Genomic DNA, 10,224 nt, shown 5'->3' with positions numbered 1-10,224 from the left:
TTGCAGATTTTCAGTGAGGAAAATAACAGGCAAGGAAAGCTTCTACCATCTCCTCCCATGAAGTGATCGAAGCTCTAGATAATGAGTGTAGCCAATGCTTTGCCATCTCCTTTAAGGAAAATGGGAAGGCTCTCAACTTGATGGCATCATACGTAGCACCATTAATCTTGAGCATACCAAACACTTCCAAGAAATTCTCTATCTGACTGTTTGGATACTCATCAACCAAGCCATTGAACTATGCAGAATGTTGTAACATGTGGATGACTGCTGGTTTTAGCTCAAAATTTTGAGCTGTGATAAGGTCCTCACAATACTAGATTGTGTCCCCAATACTGATGGTCTGGCATAATTAGATAGTGTTCTTTGTTGTTCATTCTGTTCCTCTATGTTGTCAGATCCTACGACTTCTACTTTAGCTAGATTTGATGGTTCTTGTACAAGTTCTTTACCCCTTATTCTTAGTGTACGTTCAAGTTCAAGATCGCCTACAAGCAACGTCGAAGGGTTCTCTCGGGTCATAACCTAGAGCTGCACCAAAATAAAGAATATAAAATTAGAACGATGATAGAATAAGAAGATATGAATTATAATGAATGAATAACTAAAATAGCAAAGTACAAAGTATCTCTAAATGACTACTCCCTGGCAAAGACGCCAAAAACTTGACAACACCCCTTGTGTGTGACCTGCAAATTCACGGGTTTGTCGAGTAATAAATCTCAGGTGATTGGGGTATGGTATCCATAGGGAGTGAGGACTAAAAATACTTAAATTGCTACTTAAACAATGTGAGAGTGAACAATGATAATGTTGATAAAATGTAATGAAAATAAAGATAAAAAAGGAACAAGAATGAAAGGCAAAGGTAAGTGAGAGCTAAGGTAATCGATAGAAGTGGGGTACCTGGGCAATGCTCCCCCTAGGATTAATGTTTCAACTACAAGACCAACTATTATACATCATAATCAATACTCAATGAGTCATGGAAATCCATAAGCACATGGTCTGAAATCTAAAGTCAACCCTAACTAACTCTGCACTATATTCCAGCGGAGAAATTGCTCAGTCTCAACATCTCACACTGTGTAAATTTGCATGTAGTTCTAGGGAATCCAAGTGATAAACCATCTTCCTATGTATAGACCTAACCTTTGGTCCAAGCGAAAGGCCCCTAGTCACAACTAAGCCTCAGACACTAGAGTCCCTTCAACATTTCACTCTGTTGCTCATGCAACTAAGACCCAGCGGAGTTCATCCTTTAGAACTTCACTCGATTATGAAAGCCAAGAACTCAAGGAAATGGAGGTAGAATAAATCACTCCGGAGGGGAAAAGGGATGCTCCGCTACCTCTCGACTTACCCTCTTAACCTTCTCTAATCAGGCAATGTCTAACCCTCGTAGTGTGTCACTCATGTACAATGGTTTCCAAGAGGGACTCTCAACCCTAGTATCACTCTAGGGAGAAATCATTCCACAAGCACTCAAGATTGGAACTCAATTGAAACATCAATTAAGGAAAGTATAATAAAACATCAATGAAACAATAACATCATAGGGTTTAGAAAATCCATATACCGACTAGGGGTTTAGCTCTCCATGGAGCACAATACAATCAACAATGAAATCGAATGTAAAAAACAAGTGTTAAATAAGAAAAACCCCTCGGTAGTCATGTCTATGGTCTTGTGGAGTAGCCAAGTCTTCTCCAAAGGACCCCTTGTTCGGCCTAGAGCACACCTCGCTGGATCTATGCCAACGAAAGCTCACCCAATAACCTTATTCCAAGCGAATAGCGGTATCGAATCCCTCAAACCACTACAAAGACTTGCCAAAAGCCTCTCTAAACCCTAGCCGACGGCTTCCCAAATGATGGAGAAAAGTGGAAGAGAAGAGGGAAAAAGATCCCTAAAATCGGGTTGAATTACTGATTAAATAGGGCTGGAATTGGGAACCAACACGCCCCTGTAGATTTTTCCCATTGGCCTTTGGAATTTCCACAAGGGCGTGGGGAATTTTCACACGCCCGTGTGGATTCTATGGAAATTTGTTTTCTAGCCAGCTGTGAACATGAACTACTACAGTATTTTACTACAATGATATGCTCCAATACCCTACTGTAGTACTTTGCCAAAATACTCCCAATTCCACACTTTTCATTGAGGCAACATAAATGGGCACACATTTAGACTGTAGATCGCAACTCTTCTTCAATCGAAGGTTTCGTTGGTGAAGATCTTGCTATCAATACACAAGTCGGGATACGCGAATGTGACTGCCTTCGTGCGCCTCCGACTCATTATAATAGTTTGAGTACACGGAGGTTGGCACACATTCACACATCATAAGACCACACTTGTGTATTCGCGTTTGTTCCTTCCAAGATTCCACCAATTAGTGTGCTCACAATTTACTTTTGGCTTCTTTTCTCAATACTTAGCAACACAACCCGACATGCATAAAAGTAACACAAATGCACAAGTATTAGCACTAAAACCTGATAAAAATAATGCTCATCATAAGGAAAGAACACTCTTATCACACAAGTACTTATCAGAAGACTAAACCATTTGGCATTACTTAAACCATTGAGTGGGACGAACTCAAAAATTTAGGTTTGGCCGACAAGGCGTTGAGTTTGATTTCCCACGATGGGTGGGACAAAGATTTTGCAATTGAAGGAGTGGCCTACCGCGAGATTACATTGGAATTACTGAGCACTATTGAGGTTGTTCGCCCGTATGGGGTCACTTTTTGTGCTCTCGGTGTAGTGCACACTATATGCGATCTATAGTTTGGACTTTATTTAGGTCTATATAACGAAGAGTTCATCAATCTATCTTCTTCCCATGAGCTCACTGTAGACTTTCTAGCCCGGATGACTAACACCTGATTCTGGAACATAATCTTGGGATTTAGATCCAATGAGTCCAAGAAGGTGTCCCGCCTACATAAACCTGAGCACCGCTATATAGAAGGGCTATTCAGTCATGATATTGCGGGTCATAGTGAAAGTACCAGGGAGATCACGCGTGCTGACCTACTTATGCTGTAAAGTATGATCGAGCGGTACCCGATCAACCTAGTATACTTTTTTACTGATTTGCTTATCCGTCGGGGGACTTATGCACGCCACGGGGGTGTCTTTGCTGGACCTTACATTACACGCCTAATGCAAGGTATGGACTTGATTGCACTCACTGTGGGCATGCAGGTAGTTGGTGGCACTACCCCCATGGGATGGTCACATTATGCGCCATGGGACTATTATACCAACTTGGGGGTGAATATACCCTCATTCGACATTCAGCAACTGGCGAGCACATCGTTGACCCCCCATCCCAGTCCGAGCCCAAGCCTGATAAAGTGGCACTGGTTAAACTTCACCTACAAGAAATTCAGAGTGAGATTTAGTCCTTATGATGTGGACATCAGGAGGCCATGATCATACTTGATTAGCTGACAAGAGACATGAGCGAGGTTCTCTCTTTCATTCGCCGATCTTCATCTTCTGTCGGTACCTCCTCAAGAGCCACCACTTCCATAACACCGGCAACACCTATAAAGACCCATCCGGAAGATTGATAGAGTAGGACTTTCTTTTGTATCTTTTACTATTTCTCATGTTTCCATTTGGCCATGTTTTGCACTTTTCAGTTAGCAAGGGTTCTTGCCCTGCTAAGCTTGTATTTTCTTCTTTTGGTTTATTGTTTTTTTTTCTATCTTTTTGTTGGTGGAATTGTGATATGTCATAAATGCTTGTGCGATAGGAATGCAAAGCGTTCTTTCCTTATGTTGAGCATTAGTTTCTCGGGTTTTAACACTACAGTCTTCGACCTGAATAACTTCCCAATTCCATATTTTCATCGGGGTAACGTAAACGGGCACACGTTTACGTCGTGAATCACTTGCTTCTTCAATGATATACATGTTGGTGGAGCTCTCCTTCTTATGTGCGTAAATCAGAATGCTCGAGTGTGACTGCCTTTGTGCCCCTCCAAATGGATGTGCTCACTCGAATGCGAGGAGGTTGGCACACACTCTAGCATCTCACACCTGACCTATGTCTTCGCGTTTGAACCTTAGCAAGATTTCCTCCAAAATAGATGCATTATGATCCACATTGGCCTATTTCCTTCATACTCCGCCTCACAACCCTACCTGCATAAAAGTAACATAAAAACAAACATATTAGTGTAAAAACCTGAGAAAAGTAATGCTCAACATAAGGAATGAACACTTCGCGTTCATATCGCACAAGCACTTATCAAGCTCCCCCACACTTAAGCTTTTGCTTGTCCTCAAGCAAACATTAAAACATTCTGTGCATCAATGAAGAAAATATTGAAAGTGCTTGGCCTTAGGTTCACCGAGGCATACAAAGAAAGTATTCTACAAGTAAGGAAAATTTCAACACTAAATACGAAAAATCAATGCTCTAGCTAAAAACTTGAATAAAAAAGGACAACAAACCCGAATTTCATGTATGTGTGTGAACTCACTCAAAACAACCAGAAGTATACTCCTCAAAGTTCTAAGTACAAGGGACTTATTTATCTACAAAAGTGACAAAAATTTTAAAAGATGGTAGTAGCTTCACACATCCTCTAAGGTAGCTTTTTCCAAAGCGGCCGCTAAGGTGGCTTTCACACTTTCGAGGTGGTAGCTCTTTCTACCCGAGTGGTAGCTTTCACTCATCCTATGAGATAGTTTTTTCTCTCATTAGGGCATAACTAGTATCCGACTTGTGAGAGTAGCTTCATACTTCATTGGTGGTAGCTCTTTCCACCCAACAAATACAAATAAATAATAAAACTATTTTGTTCCTTCTTTTCATTTTCAATTTTTTTTTATTTTTTTATTTTTTTTTAATTTAGCAAAAGAAGTAAACCTAACTAGTCCCTTTAAAATCAAACATGAGTTTCCAATAAAGTTCAGAGAGTGAGTAGTGCACTAAGTGTAAATCGGGCAAAAATTCCTAAAAATTCAAGCAAGAACTAGAGCATGCAAAACATTCAGTGTTAACAATTCTTCTAGACTTAAGAATACAATCATTGCAACTAAGGTGAACCGCCATTGGCTATGTGAGCATATATCAATCAAAAAAACAATAGAAAAGATGTCGCATTATGAAACTCCCCCACACTTAAGTTGTACATTGTCCTCAATGTACACATGCAAGCTCACTCAAAATATATCACTCAAAAATAAATATGCGAGAAGCAATTAAAATGATACTCCCCTAACTCCTAGTGTTGCGTTTGATGAAGATAATTCATTGGGAGTAGTGTTCCAACGGGTTGTGAAGCTCACACGGCCAAGTGCCGAAGCACCTTGGCTGTGCCCATGACTAAGTCTCAATTCCCAAGATGACAAGACCATCTGCACGCATACACGAGGGGGTTTAGTGAAGCTCAAGAAAAACAAAAAGAACTCGAGTGTATAAAAGATGAAGCAATGAATACAACTCGGTAAATGCAACATAACATAAACTCAGAAGGAAATATCCTTTCTGAGTGAACAAGTCTAAAAACAAGAAAATAGAATAAAGTAAAATGCATGAAAGTAAAAGAAAAGTCAAGTGTCGGAGTCGCTCTCGGGCTCCTGTGCTGCTGCTGCTGCTGAAGTGGACGCACATGGTGGGTCCACCGGTGCTGGAGTCGAGGATGGAGGTGCTGGAGGAACTGACGGGGCCTGAGGGGTCCTCGGTTGCAGGACAAATAATGAGGCAACATCTCGCTCTAGGATCTGCTATAATATGTCGAAACGTGCAATGAACTCTGTATACTAAGTGGCCTGCGTAGCCCGAATCTTGGCAACCTCAGCTCGGACCACTCCTATAGCATTCTCAACCCTCTCAAAGTGATTATTGGCTTGAGATGGTGAAAACATACGCACTGGGGGTGGTTCCTCGGCTGCTGGAGGTGCCTCGGTCTCCATCGTTGCTGGCTGAGGCTCGGGGGTGGGCTAAGATGCTCCGGCTTCATCACCCTCATCCTCAGCTATCTCTGGGCTAGTAGGACTAACGCAAAGACCCCTATCCGAACCATGCGGATGATGCCCATCAACCGTATAGTCTCTAAACTCAGGGGAGCGGGTACACTCGTCTTCTCGGCCCCGCGAATCGAATCCAAGAGACCCATACCCAGCACTAATCTCGTAATGTAGGGGCCCGAGAAGATCGCTCCCAGTCTAGCATAGTGTCCCTGGTGTCTGATGTACTCTTCCAGAATGTGCCCTAAATGAATGGGTACGCGCTCTACCATCAAGTACAAGTACAGTAGGTCCTGACAGCTCAAAACACCAGTACTATCACCGCGGCCATTCACCGACCTATTCATGATGGCGTGCAAATATCTGTATGCAGGTCATGAAAGACACGTGACCTTGGACACCCCTGGCTCGTACTGACCTTGACCACATAGTACTCTGTAAGCTCTCTGCGGGGTCAAGGTTCCAGGATAATCAGTAGGTAACTGTGCATACTCCTCTGTATCCGTGAATGCCTCGTCATACAAGCCAAGTAGTACAGAAAACTGCGTAATGCTCAAGCTATGGTGGCGTCAAAATACTCTGAGCTGAATGGTGTCCAAACTATTGAAGCTCAAATACGATCTATCAAACTCCAATGAGGATAGCACCTCCAGTACAAACTCTCGGATGGCTGGCTCTCTAATCGTCAGCAACTGCCGCCAACCACCTTTTGAAACTAGATTCTCGATCTCATCGGCAAACTCATCTCCCTGTTGAAGCTCCCGCAATATAGTCATGTCCAAAAATTGAGTGTATCCGAAACGGAGTCTCGACAAGCGCTCATAACGGACCTGATGTTAGGGAATCGCAAATCGCATGCCCTCGGGCTCAGGAGATGACTCACGTGGCCTCTTATCAGCTTGCTTCTTTGACCTAGGTGCCATGATCTACAAAATTTAAACGAAATTGATCAAACAAGTTGATAAAACAATGCTGCAGAAATCCACACGGTCATGTGGAATTTCTGCACGCCCGTGTGGATCCACAGGGCGTGAGAACCGCACGGCCACGGATGAACAATCCAAAAATACAACTTAATAATAGTTCTAACTTCGTTCTAAACATAAATCATCATTCTAATTGAAGAAACGAAGTATTATTAACTAGATTAATCGATAGAAACTATGCATTGACGAAGAAGATGATGAAAAGGGATTTACCGACGAGGAGGAGTGAGAAAATAAAGAGCCGGCAGGAAAACTTCGCTAAAATCCTTCCAAACTGATGCTATGGACTCGGAGAGTACTGTGAGAGTATTTTCAAGTGAAAAGGAGTCATGAAGAGGGAGAGGAATCATCCTCTTTTAAGCAGAACTCGCGACTTTTGGCGTTCTGAGCATCCACACGGCCGTGCGGAAATTACACACGCCCGTGCACCAGACCAACAAGGGTAGACGCACGTCCCTGTAGCTTCCCTGGACATCTGAGACAAATATCAAGTCTTACACACGCCCGTGTGGAAACTCCCCACGGGTATGTACATTTACATGCTCAACTCACAGGGGCAGCCGCACCCCCTTTGTTTTCTCGGGATGGAGGGAACACCGTGTAGAGATTCGCACGGGCGTGCGGAAATTACCCACGCCCGTGTGTGGTTCATAAGGTCACCCACAGGGGCGAGTCCACACCCCTGTGTGCTCTCGGGAAAAATCTGCCCAACAATGCAGGAGTTTACATGCCCGTGCGGAAATTACCCACGGGCGTGCACCAGTTGCATGGTCATTCACAGGGGCAGCCGCACGCCCCTGTGCCTTCTCTGGATGAGCTCGTAGTATACACCCACGGGTGTGTGGAAATTCCACATGCCCGTGTGTTTTCTCTGGATGACTTTGAAAAACCTGCAGGCTCTGCAGAACTATTCTGAACATGTTTACACACTCAGAGCCTGCTATATTATGCAAAATTTACCAGATAAAAACACGAAATAGAACTCAAATGACCAAACTTTGCCAACTCTCAACAAAACACACAATGAGTTCTTTTAAAAACCCACAACAAAATCGCAGCACAAGCACTTAAAAATTGAAACACCAACACTTAACAGTTTATTCATGAAAACAAACTAAACTAAAAGGTGCGAGAACAATAAACACTTGGGTTGCCTCCCAAGAAGCGCTTGTTTAACGTCACTAAGCTTGACGTATCTTTCTTACCTCACGGGGGTTCATAAATGAAGGTTGCCCTCTTACCCATGGCTTGAAAGAATGATGAGCAAAGTCTCTTGAGGGTAGAGGGTGTACTCTCGGGCTTCAGACCACCTAGCAATGGTTCGTCCAACTTCCTTGGCTCATGTACATCTCCAACAATCTTGGAGTGTTTTTGGTGGCGTCTCCGAGCCCTCTTCATTTTTTGGAGCACCGTCTTCAAGATCCCCGGGGCTGATGTTTCTTCTCCAGTCGAACAAAGCATCATTACTTCTTCATTGCTCTCCCTTTGGTCGAACAAACCTTCATATGGATCCGGGTTTAACATTTCCTGCATATATTCATCAACAAGCTCATCAGTAGTGTCTAGAAAGTATAAAGTGTCATTGAAATGAAGAGAATGCTGCATGGCTTCAGCAAGGCGGTATGTGAGCTTGTCATCTCCAACTCTAAATGTGAGCTCTCAGCCGTTCATGTCAATCAATGCTTTGGAAGTCCGCAAGAACGGTCTCCAAAGTATCAAGGGTACATCCGCATCCTCATCGACATCTAGCACTACAAAGTCAACTGGAAAAATGTACTTGTCAAATTTAACAAGCACATCTTCAATGATGCCTCTCAGATGTCGTACCGTTGGGTCCGCCAATTGTAAAGTCATCCGAGTAAGCCTAGGCTCTCCTAAGCCTAGCTTTTGGAAGAAAGTATATGGCATGACGTTGATACTTGCCCCTGAATCCGCCAATGCCATTTCCTCACCTATGTTGCTGATGTTACACGGAATGATGAACCTTCCCGGGTCTTTCTTCTTGTTCGGCATGTTCTTTTGCAACACCGCCGAGCATGAAGCATCTAGCACCACTGAAGCACTCTTCTCCAATTTCCTCTTGTTGGTCAATAGGTCTTTCAGGAACTTCGCGTACTTAGGCATTTGAGCCAATACCTCTACAAAAGGAATATTGATGTGGAGTTGCTTGAACAGACTCAGGAACTTCTTATACTGTTCATCTCCTTGGTCATTCTTCAATCTAGAGGGGTAAGGGATTCTTGGCTTGAATGGTGGGGGTGCCACCTATTTCTCTTTGTTTACTCCCTTCTCAACCTCTACAACCTCAGGTGCGTGTTCTTTCGACTTTTCACTCGGAAGCCTCCCTTCAACCTCATGACCACTTCCCAAAGTGATCGCCTTCACATGTTCTCTAGGATTGGTTTCCGTGTTGCTTGGTAAACTTCCATGTGGCCTTTCAGAGAGAGACTTCGCAATTTGCCTCACCAGATTTTCAAGGTTGTGCAAGAAGACGGTGTGATTGCGAAGTGTAGCCTCGACTGATTCAAACTTTGTATTTGCCGATTGAACAAATCTAGCTAGGAGCTTCTCCAAATCCACCATTCGGGTATCCAAGCCTGAAATTCTGTTTTCCACTTGAGGGGCTTGTTGCTATTGTTGGAAACCCGATGGCCCCATGGTCTTCTGTGGTCCTTGATTACTCCATGAAAAATTGGGATGATTCTTCCAACCTGAATTGTAGGTGTTGCTGTATGGATTCCCTTGAGGTCTCATGTCATTACATACAAAGTCAACGTTCTCAACTGAAGAAACATCACCAATGACGATTGGGCAATCGGAGAGAGCATGTCCTCCACCACAACCGGTGCAATTGGTCATGGCCGCAACTCTATTTGAAGCTATAAGATCTAGCTTCTTACTCAAACTCTCCACTTGGGCCGCCAATGAAGTTACCGCATCAATTTCATGGAGACCGGCCATCTTTTTCTTCTCCCTAGCGTTCCACTGGTAGCTATTTAACCCCATTTCCTCAATCAATTGACGAGCCTCATCGGGGGTCTTGCTACCTAAGGTATCTCCTGCTGCCGCATCCAAGAGTTGCCTTGTACTCAGGTTCAAACCACTGTAGAAGGTTTGAACAATCATCCACACCGGGAATCAGTGTTGCGGACACTTTCGCAGGAGTTCCTTGAACCTTTCCCATGTCTCAAATAGAGACTCCAATTCCAACTGCAGAGAGGATGAGATCTCATTCCTAAGCTT

At 43.5% G+C, this 10,224-nt stretch overlaps 1 non-coding gene across 1 annotated transcript; it reads left to right on the top strand.

Moving 5' to 3' along the window:
- Positions 1-10,117: 10,117 nt before the first annotated feature.
- On the top strand, positions 10,118-10,224 carry LOC120278312. Its single transcript, XR_005541649.1, has one exon. It is a non-coding gene; the product is annotated as a small nucleolar RNA R71 (small nucleolar RNA).

This window comes from Dioscorea cayenensis, chromosome 15, assembly GCF_009730915.1.
Source record: "Dioscorea cayenensis subsp. rotundata cultivar TDr96_F1 chromosome 15, TDr96_F1_v2_PseudoChromosome.rev07_lg8_w22 25.fasta, whole genome shotgun sequence".
In the NCBI taxonomy this organism is placed as follows: Eukaryota; Viridiplantae; Streptophyta; class Magnoliopsida; order Dioscoreales; family Dioscoreaceae; genus Dioscorea; species Dioscorea cayenensis.
This window is presented reverse-complemented; position numbering and strand designations above follow the sequence as displayed.